The 13540-nt window shown below is 38.2% G+C and overlaps 1 long non-coding RNA gene across 3 annotated transcripts in view; it reads left to right on the top strand.

The window, feature by feature from the left end:
- The window catches only part of LOC104871312, a 45163-nt gene extending 31899 nt beyond the window's left edge, over window positions 1-13264 (top strand). For all 3 annotated transcript variants that reach the window (XR_782821.2, XR_004518650.1, XR_782820.2), the window contains one exon: window positions 11469-13264. This is a non-coding gene — a long non-coding RNA (uncharacterized LOC104871312). The remainder of the gene's footprint in view (window positions 1-11468) is intronic.
- The last annotated feature ends 276 nt before the right edge of the window (window positions 13265-13540 follow it).

Raw genomic sequence — 13540 nt, 5'->3', positions numbered from 1 at the left:
TTGTGGTTTCTTTTGCTATTGATCTCCAATTTCATCACACTATGGTCTGATAATATACAGTGGATAACTTCAATTCCTTTTCATTTACTTAAACATTTTCTATGAGTGAGTGTGTGGTCTACTTTGGAGAATGATCCATGTGCAGCTGAAAATAATGTGTACTCTTATTTTGTGGGGTGGAACACTCTGCAAACATCTGTTAAATCCATTTGTTCAAGGGTTTGATTGATTTCTAGTATTTAATTGTTTGTTTTGTTTTTTTTTTTTTTTTTTTTGTTTTTTTTTTTTTTGTTTTGTTTTTTTTTTTTTTTTTTTTGGTCTGGTTGATCTATCTGTGACAGTGGAATATTGAGGTCTCCCACTACTAATGTGTTAGTGCTTATATGAGTTTTTCATGTCTGTTAGTATTTGTTTTATATTGTTGGGTGCACTAGTGATTGGTGCATATATATTTATGATTGTCATCTCTCCCTCTTGGATTGTTCCTTTTACAAGTATGTAGTTTCCTTCTAGTCTCCCTTAATCAGTGTTGGTTTGAAATCCACTTGATCTGAAAAGAAACCAGCTACTTCTGTTTTTTGGGGGGCTCTTGTCACATGGAGTATTGTTTTCCACCCTTTAACTTTCAGTCTATTAGTTTCTTTTTGAATTGTGTTTCTTGTATGCAGTGTATGGGTAGATCTTACTTCTTGACCCATTCTGCCAGTCTATTTCTTTTGGTGAATCGAGACCATTAATATTGGTAGTTATAACTGAGATGTATTGATTTGTCCTTGTCATGATTTTTTTTCTTTTTGTTGAATTCTCCCCCTTTGCATTTAATTTCTTGTCATGCCTGATGGATTCATTCTGCTGGTCTTCCTGGGGTTGTGGTCCTTGTTGTCTTTTCCTAGGATATTGTTTAAAATTTTTGGAGTGTTGGTTTAGTATTTGTGAAGTTTCTAAGATGCTCTTTATCATGAAAGTATCTTATTTCTTCATCAATTTTGAAAGATGATTTTGCAGGGTACATCAATCTGGGTTGGAGGTTGTTTTCTTTTAGTGCTTGAAATGCATCAGTCCATGCTTTTCATGCCTTGTGGCTTTGTGATGAGAAGTTCACTGTAATTCTTATGGGCTTTCCTTTGTATGTGATTTGTTTCATTTCTCTAACTGCTTATAGAGTTTTGTTCTTCTGTTGGGTTTCCAGAATCTTAACTATTATATGCCTATGTGTAGATTTTTTTTTATTCAGGCTAGTTGGAGTCCTATATGCCTCAATTATCTGTATGTAAAGTTCTTTTCCCCTATTTGTGAAGTTTTCTGCCATTACTTCTGTGAACAATTTTTTTTAATGTTGTCTTCACTCTCTCTCTTTTTTTTTTCATTGACTCTGATCAGTTTTATGTTATTCTTCTTTGCATCATCTAGCAGCTGCTGGATTGTTTTCTCAAGGTCCCTTACTATTTTTAAGAAATTTTTGTTTTCCTGGTGACTAATTGCAATCTTATCTTCTCTATCTGAAATTCTGTCCTCTCATTGGCTCGTTCTGATGTTTAAACTTTCAGTGGAGTTTTTTAATCTCTTAGAAATATGTTTGAATCTGTTTTATGGATTCCATTTGTTTTCTGTGTTGGGATTCCATCATGTTTCTCATCTCCTCTATTTTTTTTTAATCTGTGTCTTCTCTAGATTTATTAAACATGTCTTGTATTATGGTCACAATCTCTCCAGTTATCTGAAAAATTATTTGTGACTTCATTTCTTCCAGGTCTTCTTTGACTGCCAGTTCAGGTAGTCCAGGTGGTTGAGTATCAGATTGTTCCATGATGTTACCCTTTTGGGTTGCCTTAGATGATCTGGAAGTCTGATTTTGAGACTTATTTCTGTGTCTATTCATTTCAACCAATGCAGCCTGTTGTGTCTTTGTTGATGTGACTTTTTGCTCACCTAGTGGTCTTCAATTCTCAGCAAGCCACTGAGCAGCCTGTACTCTGCTGCTCCCCAGTACACCAATTCCTGGGTTTAGAATGGTGGCCTTCTAGATCCCTGAGCTGACCTGTTGTCTGGGTGGGCTTCTGGCTGGGGCCTGTGCACACTTGGGATCATATTTAGGTATGCCTTTTGCTGGCAGCCCTATGCAGCTGTTGTCTGGGAGGGCCTTTGGCTGCACAGTGTGTACCCCAGCTCCTGTCATCTGGGTAGGCTTCTGGCTAGGGTCTCGATATACTTATCAATGGTGTCAGGATGTCCTCTGGCTGGGGCTTGTGCATCTGTGTAGTTCTTTTCCAGGTGGGCTGTTGGCTGTGGATGATGGTATGGTGGGACTCTTTTCTAAACTTGTGTGCCTGTGCAGCCCTTTTCTGGGTGGGCCTTTGGCTTGGGTGGGTGAACCCACACCTCTGAAGTCTGGCTAGTGCCCTGGCTGGGGTCCACCCACAGCCACACCATGCTGGTCCACACAGCTGCTCCCTGGGATCTGCAGGCCCTTACCAATGATATGACAGGCCTCTTGGATCAAGTTTTTTTGTTTTCCCCCCTGAAATGTAATTCCTAGTCATGTTCTTTGTCTTAGCTTTCACACTTTCAAGGTAAGCTCTGATCTGTTATGTTAGATTTGCCATTCTTGGTCATTTATGAAGACTATTACAATGGTCCCATTTTACAAAAGAGCAAAATGAATCATTTTGCTGCTTTTTTTTTTTTTTTTTGTACCAGGGATTGAATGCTGGTCCTTGTGTTTGCAAGGCAGATGGCAGAACCACTGAGCTAAATCCCCAGCCCTTGTTGCTTATTTTTTATCGGTACACATTTTTTAGTACATAATGCTTTCAGTGATTGTGGAGAATTATTACATGCACATAACACATCTCAGTCATTTCTTTATTCCCTATCCCTCCCAGCTCTCTTTTCTCCTTCCATCTCTTGGTCCCCCTTCCATTTGCAAAAGCTCTATTGTCATTTTTTCATTCAATTATTTTTTAAATTCTTTTTTTCCCTCCCCACTCCCTCTATCTCTTACTCCCTTTCCAACTTTGAAAAGATTTCTCTTCTATTATCTCTTTTTAAATTTTGCTCTTTATTTATATTTGGGGTTTCTCATAAGAGATACCATATAGTATTTAAACTTATGTGGTCTGACTTAGTTCATTTAACATTATGGTCACAAGAGGGTACATTTATCTATAAATGCCTTGTTTATCTTTATGGCAGAGTAGTATTCTATTGTATGTAAATAACATTTGCTTTATCCATCCACTGATGGCATATAAGCCATTTCCAAGATTTAGCTGCTATAAATTGTACTGCTATAAACATAGGTATGCAGGTATTACTGTAATATAATGACTTGCTAACCTGAAGGGGAATACCTAGGTCAAGTGGATTTTCCAGTTTTAATTTTTTGAGAAATCTCTATACTGATTTCCATGATAACTGTGCTAGTTTACTTTCCCACCAACACTGTAGAAGTTTACATTCCCACTCACAGCGTTTCCAGCAATTGTGATTATTTAATTTTCTGATGATAGCCATTCTTTCTGGAGTAAGGAGAGGAAAGCACATACTTTAGTTGAGAGGAGCTAAGTTGGCAACATAAGGCATTGACTCTTTCTGGTTAAAATAAAAGTTTATCTTTGCTTCCAGGTTTGTGATACAGTGTTCTCATTTTTCATGCCAATCGTCCATAACTGGCCTTCTGTTTAGCTCTTCCACTTGCCAAATATGGGCAATTCAGCTTAAGTGAAGTCACTTTTTTACAGTTTTTGTCAACAGCATATGCGACGTTGCTCTTTAAGTAACCACGGAACTTATTTTGTTTTCTGTTATCCTTTAAGTACTTAAAGAATGCTTTAAATGATTTTCAAATGAGTCCATTATTGGTCATAATTTTCATTTGTAGAGATTTTTTTAAATTTGTGAGATATTACAAGTTAAAATATTATTGAATTATTTGGTTTCATTATATTTGCTTGAGGAAATAACCAGAGGCTTAAAATCTGTTTTAATGTTAACCCCTTACCTTAGAGACATAATAATCATGGAAAGAGTGTGAATACCTTGCAGTTGGAATTACTGAAATTGTTTGGAGGTTGGTTTTATTAATGCAGATGCAATATATATATATATATATATTTTTTTTTCTTTCTTGGTAATACTATAAGCAGATAATTACAGTCAGAGTCCCAGAACCATAAGACTTAAACTGGTCTCAATAATAATGAACTGGAGGAAAGAATCCTAAAATTCATATGGAACCAGAAGAGATCAAGGATAAAAAAAATAATTCTGGGTAAAAAGAGCAAAGGAGGAGGCATCACCATCCTGGACTTGAAGTTAAATCACAAAGCCACTGTGATAAAAACAGCATGACACTGGCCCAAAGCAGACACAAGGATCAACAGAACAGAATAGTGGAAGCAAAAACAATTGCAAGTACATTAAGTTATTTGATTTTTGGCAAAAGGGCCAAAAACACACACTTGGAGGAGGTTAACCTCTTTAATATATGGTCCTGGGAAAAGTGGCTTTCCACGTGCAGAAGATTGAGTCTAGACTCATATCCTCTCACCATAAACTAAAATCAAAATGGATCAGAGAACAAAGTGTTACACCAGAAATGCTTAGCCGGCTGGAAAATAAGGTAGGTAAAATATTAGAAGGCATAGGCAAGGACTTTCTGACTAGAACTTCAGTTGCACAGGGAATAGTTCCAAGAATTGACAAATGGGGGTCATATTAAATTAACAAGCTTCTGCACAGTAAAAGAAACAAAAAACAAAGCAAAAGGACAATCTATAGAACAGGGAAATATTTAGCCGGGCATGGTGGCGCACACCTGTAATCCCAGCACTTGGGAGGCTGAGGCAGGAGGATTGCTGTGAATTCGAGACCAGCCTGGGCTACATAGTGAGTTCCAGGTCAGTCTCCACTACATAGTGAGACCCTGCCTCAAAATACCAAAATTAAATAAATAAATAAATAAATAAGAACAGGGAAATATTTTTGCCAGGAATTTTTCCAACAGAGGACTACTATTTAGAATATATATAGAACTTCAATGAAAGTAGATCCCCTCCAAAACAAAAGACTAAATCAAAAGATGGGCAAGTGAAATGAGCAGCTTCACACAAAAAGTACAAATGATCAATAAGTCCATGAAGAATTGTTCAATGTTGCTACCCCTTAGGGAAATGCAAAGTAAAACAACACTGAGGTTCCATCGTACTCCCAAAGAATAGCTATCATCAAGAAATTAAGTCTTTGTGAATAGGGGAGGGTGAAGAGGGTGAAGGGAGGGCAGGGGAATGGGGAAAAAGTAAGAACCAAGATCCACCATGTAAAGGTACAGGATCCCAATGATGAATGTAACTGTATTGTTTACCTTAAATGTACCAGTAAACTCAATGGAAAAAAATAAATTAAGTAATAACAAACGCTGGTAAGGCTGTGGAGGAAAAGGAAGGCTTCTATGTGGTTGGTGAGAATGAAACTAGTACAACCATTATGGAAATCAGTATGAAAATTCCCCCAAAAACTAAAACTAGAAATTCCATTTGATCCAGTGATTCTCCTTCTCGCTATTTTCCTGAAAGAGCTAAAAATCATAGTAATACAGAGATATATGCATATCATGTTTATAGCAGCGTTTGAGAAAAATTGATTACAAGTACATTGTAAGGAAGTTACGAATGATGTCATGGAGGAGACCATACTGAAAACAGATAGATGTTGTCTAGGGGAGATGATAAGAATGCTTCACACAAAGGGAATACAGAGATGAATGAAAATATGATCGATGTTTAAATTTTACAAACTTATGATAAAAGACAAGGATAATGCTCTGAGATGACATAAGTGTGTTTGAACTAAGGGGGAGTATTGAGAGGGGGTTAATGGCAATGTGTCTTTACAGAATTCCTTGCTTAATGACTGAGTTCCAGTCTTGCAAGAAGGTCATTAACTGAATTTATCCCTAAATGAAGAGTAGTACAATGTATGTACATTGTAATATTCAGAACAAAGAAAGAGTCAAAGGAGACTCCAACTGGATGACTTTGCTTTTATTTTCATAGCTTTCTCACACAGTACTGCAAATGTATAACAACATAAAATGACAGTACTGTATTGTGCAGTACAATGAGCAAACATTACAGTGCTGTATGACAAGTATACTGTATACAGTACTGTATAAACAAGTGTACCTTACCAAAAAAAAAAAAAAGACATTACGGCTCTATAAGCAAGATGTATGGAGTACTACAAAAAAAGACGGGTTGTAAACGAATGGCGGGTTGTAAATCTGCACAGGAAGCCCCAGGGGTAAGTCTGAACAGTCATTAAACAGTTTGTTACACAAGGAATACCTGCGCTGTAATCAATGTTTAATCATTCAATGTGTTTGGGATCATAGCACACTGATCAAATATTTATGGAAATGCCTGTTAAATACAAACCTTATAGTGTGTCCTCATCCACTTTTCTCATCAGAACTGACTCCGTGCAACTTCTGGCTTCTTCCCAAAGTTACAGTGATCCTGAGAGGCAAGTGTTTGACTGGATGCAAGGTGTACAGGCAGCCATGACAGCCCTACTAAAGACACTCATGAAAGAGGACTTGCAGAACACCTTTAGAAAGGGCTGAGAGTAAGGTTAGAGAGGGTTGATAATTTTGAGTGGGCTGAGTGCAATGCTTTTTTTACTATAATAATTTATTAAAATTTAAACATTCATTCTAATTTTTTATCATATTATTAATTATACAGAAGTACAAAAGTATGAAAGTTGGAGGTTTCTAAGCTTAGGAAACAATATCTCAAACTGCTTGAAGATGAATGACAATTATCTTTGAGTGCTACAAAAACATAAATTTGAAATCAAGCTCATGTAAAAGAATTTTCTCTCCTGAAGTCCTTTAAGAAGTCTAGTTTGTTATGGCAGTGATATTTTAAACTGATGCACTGATTAATTGCTTTAGTGATCACTTAAATAATCTTTTCACCATGTTCCTCCTCCTAGATCTCAGGTGGGTCACAGAATTGTCAGCAGGGAAACGAGCTCACATTCTGTGACCTGGTCATTTTGTCCCAAAATACATAATTCATGAAAGAACATGTTGTAAGGTGCTTAAGCATTCTAGAGTTTATCTATTATAACGCTTTATGAAATCATTCAGTAAACCCAAGGATAGTGGGTCTAAACCAGGGGATTCCGAATGGGTTTCTCAACTCACAAAGAGGCAGAGATGGGAGGATATAAATGTAGAGATCAGTGTTCTTTTCAAATGATCATGCAAGGTGTCGAAGTTCTCTCAGAAATATCAGGAGACATTTTGGCGTGGCATGAAATGTCTGTACAATTTTAAATAGCAGTAGAATTGTCCCTTTTTACTTGGTTTATGGTAGTAATTTTACGTGTATGTTATGAAGAATCACTGTCCAGCAGAGTGTCCATTTTCGGTTCATCCATCCACTCATTCTGACATCCACAGAAGAAGCTCTTAGGTGCTGGGGTGGGGCTGAAAGAGAAGCAAGAGGAGGGTGGGAGAGAGGAACAGAGAAATTAATCCCTGCCTTTGGATGCTCTTATTTGGGAGGGTAAGGAGTGAGTATCTTAATGTGCCCGAAGGCAGTCTGAGGACGTTACACGCAACGCTAACTTTCAGGTGTCACTGTAGTAATGGGGATAGTTAAGTCTCAAGTTCCAGAGAAGTCAGTCCAGTGGGAATTTCACCCTACCTAGTCATTTGAAACCTATCTCATTTAGCTGTGCAAGTTTTTTTTTTTTTCTTCTAAAATACAGGTCCAGTTTAGTCATCACATGGTGTGGTCTGGAAATGCCAGGATGTCATGGAAATAACTGATCAAGAATGTGACTAGAAAAGTACTTCAATCTTCTGCCCTGTTGGGCAAAGTCAAAGAACCCATAGCCTACACTTCTTCCTCCAGGAAACTACCCATCAAAGTAATTCATCACAACTAGTTCTCTTTTGGATGGGCATATTTAATTTAGTAAGAAAATGATTATCGCATTCCAGAGCAGGGAGAATGGATATTGCCACTGATAACTGATAATTTTATACAGTGCAGAACCTGTTCACAGACTGTACATGCCAGGAGTTTCTGGATAATACTTAGACCACTTCTCTACTGTTCTTCATGCTGGTGTTTTCTTTTATATCTGGAATATATTGGTGAAGAGCTTATGTTTTTCCTAAGGCCAGAGATGGAACTTGAAGCATGAAACTGTAAGAAAGCTTTTAGAAAAGTCACAGGCTAATATGTTTGCAGTGCATCCCCTGGCTTGCCTGCAAAATAGTTTTTGTCAGTGCTGTGCACAGCATCTTCGTGCCCTCGCTCAAACTCATGTTTCAACGCCCTAACTCCCGTGTGATGGTTTAATGGGTGGAAGCCATGGGGAGGGAAGTAGGGCTTTAAGGTGAAGTCCTCATAATGGGAAGAGCGTCCTTGTGGAAGAAAGATCTCTTTCTCCTTCCACAATCACATGCTGAAGAAAGGCCATGTAAGGAAGTGGCAAGAAGTTGGCAGTCTTCAACCCAGCAAGGGAGGCTCAGCAGAAACCAAATCATCTGTTATTCTCAGTAAGGTTTCTGGCCTCCAAGACTGCGAAAGCGAATGCTGCTGCCAAAGCCACCCCGTCTGTAGTGTTTTGTTACGGTGGCCTGAGCAAACTAGTTCAGTCCAAATGGGCTTTCCCCCCCCTGAAAAGTGTAGAAAGTTGCTTTTTTCCCCTGCCCCACAGGTGATATTCAGCATTCTAGCCATATGCACACACTTTAGAAGAGATGTTAAATCATTTTTTGCGATTACTTTTCAAGAAGCCTGAAATGAATTTGGGTTTTCTATGACTGACTGGTAAATAAATATGCAGTAGAAGGAAAGTCCACTTCATTTCCAATTTTCTTTCTTTCTTTTTTTTCTCCAGAGAGCATATTTAGCAAATTTGATGCCAAAACTTTTATCACCTCTGCGAATGGATTCTGGCTGGGCCGGGCAGACACATGATCCACCCCCACCACACATGCATTTTCTGCTCTGTTGTGAAGTTTGTTATTCTAATTGCCAGTGGTTGACATTCTGATTTCAAAATATAATGAAACAAATTGAGAAATCTTTAGATTTTATTTCGCATGAGCATCCAGCTGGAGAAGTGAAATTGACTTGAGAAATGGTGGGGATACGGACTAGATTTCCTACCTAGCCAGGAGAGTTACAGCATGAGCAAGACACCAAGAAATGAACCAATCGGGTACTGTGCAAGATTCCACTTACAGGGGGAACATATTCTACAGCGCTCACGAGCCATTATTTCAAATGCTTGTGTAAATATGGTTTAGTTCATCGTCACCTTTTCCAATTATGTTTATGTTCAGCCCCAAAGTACAGCCTCTGCTTTCCACTTCAAAATGCCACAGACTGAACTAGCATTTTCATTAATAGAAATGCTATTTGCAGTGCCTAGAAATGGAGGGAGGAATATTAGTCTTTTGTTGTTTATAAACTAAACATACCTCAAAGAGATACTCCGTTTAACTCTAGCTTCGCTTTTAAAACAAAACCAAGCAAAGTATTACATTTCCTAAGTTCTTCATAAAATGTCTATATTTCTATAATAACCGTCATGATCTAGGGAAAAGAATATCACCTTCTATTTCTAGAAAGCATAATCTCATATCTAAGTGGTTTAGGACTTAAACTAGTTTTGTTATCTCAAACAATTTTAGCTTTTATGGGGATCAGCTATGGTCTTACCAAATACTTGCAGGTATAACTATAGCTTTGTATGGCATTTATACTTTTAGAAAACTAAACTATTTTAACTGCATTAAATAAGCAAGAATTATTGTGTGGTTGCTGGGAGACAAGTCTTAAAGAAGAATGCTTGAGTGTGTACTCCAACTTCACTAAGTACACAACCTTGGGAAAGTTACTAGGTCTTCCTGTGGTAGTTTTCTCATTTGTGAAATGGGATGATAGACGGCATCCCAGAAGTCTATAGTGAGGCTTACCCAAATCACTATTTTTTAGAGAGAACAGTGATACTACAGCATTTATTCTTTCACAATAGGAAACACAGGTCCAAGAAGGAATGAAGTAATCAGTATGTGATGCAAAAAGAAGGAAGCCTTTTCAAGGACATTGAGCCGGGAGGGACACTGGTGCATTTGCATCTGCTCCAGGAACCAGAATACATCTGTGGATATTGTTGAGTGTCCCTGGTTTAGTCATCTTCCCTTAACAATGTCTAAAGACACTGCTTAAGACACTTAATCAGAAAGCAAGCAAAGATAACGGAGTGCTAGATTAATGGCTGTCTGCTTTAACCTGCAACTTCATAACTGGGATTCTCTGATCTCCAGAGTTTACACATGTGGCATTTGACTTTTTTGTCCCATGATTAGCTAATGCCCCATTTGGTCATTCTTTCTGTCCTTTCCAATTGAAGCCACACTTGTATAACCATCTCACGTATTTTGCTGTTCTTTCTGCTACCTGCCCTTGTCCCACCTTTGATAGACTTGGGAAAAGTTATTAGGGAGTGTGCACTACTATCCCACCTCACCTGTTTGTGTATATCCAGCTCTCCTGCTCCTAAGCATGTGTGTCACGGGAGTCAGTGATGGCTACCAACCTGCGAGTTTTCCATGTCAACAATCTTAGGTGATTCCTGTAAATCGAGGTGGGAAATGGTTTTATGGTGGAATATGGCAGCTTAAAGATATTGGTTTGGTCTTGCTGCTTGAAATTACAGGTCAGCAGAAGAGAAAAACCAGATCTCTTTGGGTCTGAACTGGTGACCTGGATGTAAGTTCTGGTACCTGTTAAATGTTCCAGATCGCTTCTAGTCCTTACAGTGATCCCTTACTGCTCTCTTAAAAACAGACATTAAAGAGGAGAGAAAGATATGCTTAAAACCAAGTGTGAACAAAAGAGCTTTAGAAAAGCACTCTGATTCTTGCCCCAAGCATGCTCACTGAGAGGAAGACTAGCTTCATTGAATGTGCACTTTATTAGAGTGATGTCTCACAAGATGCCCTGTTTGAAAAGAAAAAGAAATCCTTGTTCAGCAGAAAGCAGTTAGGCTAAAGAGGATGGTTAGTCCACACCTTCACCTTTCTCCTTCACCTTTTTTCGTTGACATACAGGCAAAACAACATGGCAAATGGAGCCCGATGGTGTGGCAGGAAGAGCTCTGAGGCTAGGGTGTGGGTCAAGGGTGTTACTTGGAAAAATAATTTACCTCTCTGCATTTCAACATCTGTTCCTAAGCGGAGGTAATGATAGCTAGTTTAAAGGAATGTTGTGAAGATTAAACAAATCTTTTGTGGGTTTCTTATTAACGTCTGGCATTATTATTGTCTACTTTCATCAGCAAGAAATTTTTATATTATGGCTATGAATTATTAAGGTGCCCAAACTTCTACCAAACTATATAGATGATTCTCTTCACTTTTCCCTTTTACCCCCCAGAAATCCAGAATCTGCGTTTCTTCTGAGTCTCAGGATGTGGAACACAAAGAGCTCAGACACTGGACTATAAGAAGTCTGGATTCAAGCTTTGGTGAAGGCATCCTGGATAGTATCTGTGCATGTCAAGTCTCTGACCTGTGATTTTCCCTTCTGTACTGCACTGGACACACCCACTTTATAGGGTTGAAGAGAGAATTCATGGCAATGTATGGAGGTATTTAGGATATTGAAGAGTTTACAGTAAACAGCAATTGATAAAGTATTGGGGGGTGTGGTACACTTTCATGTTAGAGCTCACAGTATGGGTTTGTCTCTGTTCACAATTGTTTTGTTAACCTGTGAGCCTGATATGTAAGAATGATGATGAAAGCTAACAAGGCTGCACCTTGAAAGACATAAGTCATTTGGAATGATAAATCATTAGATCAATAGAAAGTTACCTGGCTCAAAAACCCTATTCTGTTCAAAGTTATAAATCATGATTACTGTCTTCAGGAAACTTAGACCCTAATAGGAATCATTGCTTTCACTAATAACTGTGTCCAACCAAGTGATGTCTTTATATAGTGACAGTGCTTTATATAGTGAAGCAAATGAAAAATATTTTTGAGATCATATGGGAGCCTTTTTTTAAGTTGACAGATGATAATTTCACATTTTATGAGGTAGACTGTAATATTTTGATACATTTATACTTTGTGTATTGATCAACTGGCAATACTTAGGTTAGCTAGCTATCATTTTAAACACTAAGTCCTTTGTAATGGGAACATTCAAAATCCTCTCCTCTAGCTATTTTGAATTATGTGATACAATATTGTAACAGAACACCAGAACTCACTTCTCCTGTGACTGTGTAGTCATTAACCAGTTTCTCTCCAGCCACTCTCTCCCCTACACTTTCTGGCTTCTGGCAACCACTACTCGACTCTACTTCTATGAGCCAAGTTTTCCAAGACTACACATAACTTGTGCAAGAACTCTGCATCTGTCCTCTAGACAGACGTCTTTAACATCATTTTGTCAAAGGGCAGGGGGACTGACCTCTGATAAATGTATCTTTGGTGTCGAGCACAGAACTAGGCAATTTGACTCTGCTGTTTTAGTTAAACCTAACACCATCAGATGACTTGTAAGATGTTGATTTTTATGGTTGGAAAAAACTTGGTAATCTCAGGAGATGAAACAACTTTATCTAAGATCCCACACCCAAAAAGTGCTGGAAGTGGGATTTCAGTCATGAACAATGGGATGGTTAGAAAGTAGATTTTGTTCTGCTTAAGAGAAAAATCATAAAATGTTTTGAGTATCTCATTTTCTTCAGAAATTTTTATTTTCTCTCTCAGATTTCTTCCTTCTTTGTTGGGCTTTCAATTCAGTTCTAGACTGTGGAACCCTCTGTTCAAGGCCATAGCTTTTCTCCCTAGGCACAGAGCCCGGAGGGATTATCTGACTATTTTCTCTGCATGAGTTTAGCAAGGAGTAGAGCTGATATTTGAGATGGGCCAGTGTTTAGTACCAAATATAGCACAATTTATTTGACATTAATTTGATGGCAAAAACATGGTACAGAATATGCCACATTTAAGATAATACAATTCATTTATCCTTTTACATGATGAATATTAGTGATCACTTTTTTCACCTCTTGAATAGTCATGAAACTTTATAAAGTAGCTTTAGATAGTCCATGCAATCAGTTGCAAGTAGCACAAAACCAAATTAACATGTTGTTATGGCTGTGTCTAGACGTCCCCCAAAGCCTCATGCAGTCATAGATGTGGCTTTTTCAGAGGTGGCTGGAATGTGTGATGCTGGGGCTTATTCATAGTGCAATACTAGGCTCAAGGGCACTAGAATTAAGGGTGTGAGTGTTGCCACTCTATGTAGACTGGATAAGATATAATGGACAAAAGAGCTGTAGTTATCCCTGGTTGCTTTGCTGCCTTCTGCCCATCATGATCTGTTTCTCCTCTGCTGTGCCACCCTACCTTGGAGCCAGCCAATTATGGACTGAAACCTCTACAAACTGTGAGCCGAATAAACCTTTCTTCCTTTCTGTAACTTTGGAT

The sequence above is a fragment of the Fukomys damarensis genome, unplaced genomic scaffold (assembly GCF_012274545.1).
Source record: "Fukomys damarensis isolate Sample0158 unplaced genomic scaffold, DMR_v1.0_HiC HiC_scaffold_3, whole genome shotgun sequence".
NCBI lineage: Eukaryota > Metazoa > Chordata > Mammalia > Rodentia > Bathyergidae > Fukomys > Fukomys damarensis.
This window is presented reverse-complemented; position numbering and strand designations above follow the sequence as displayed.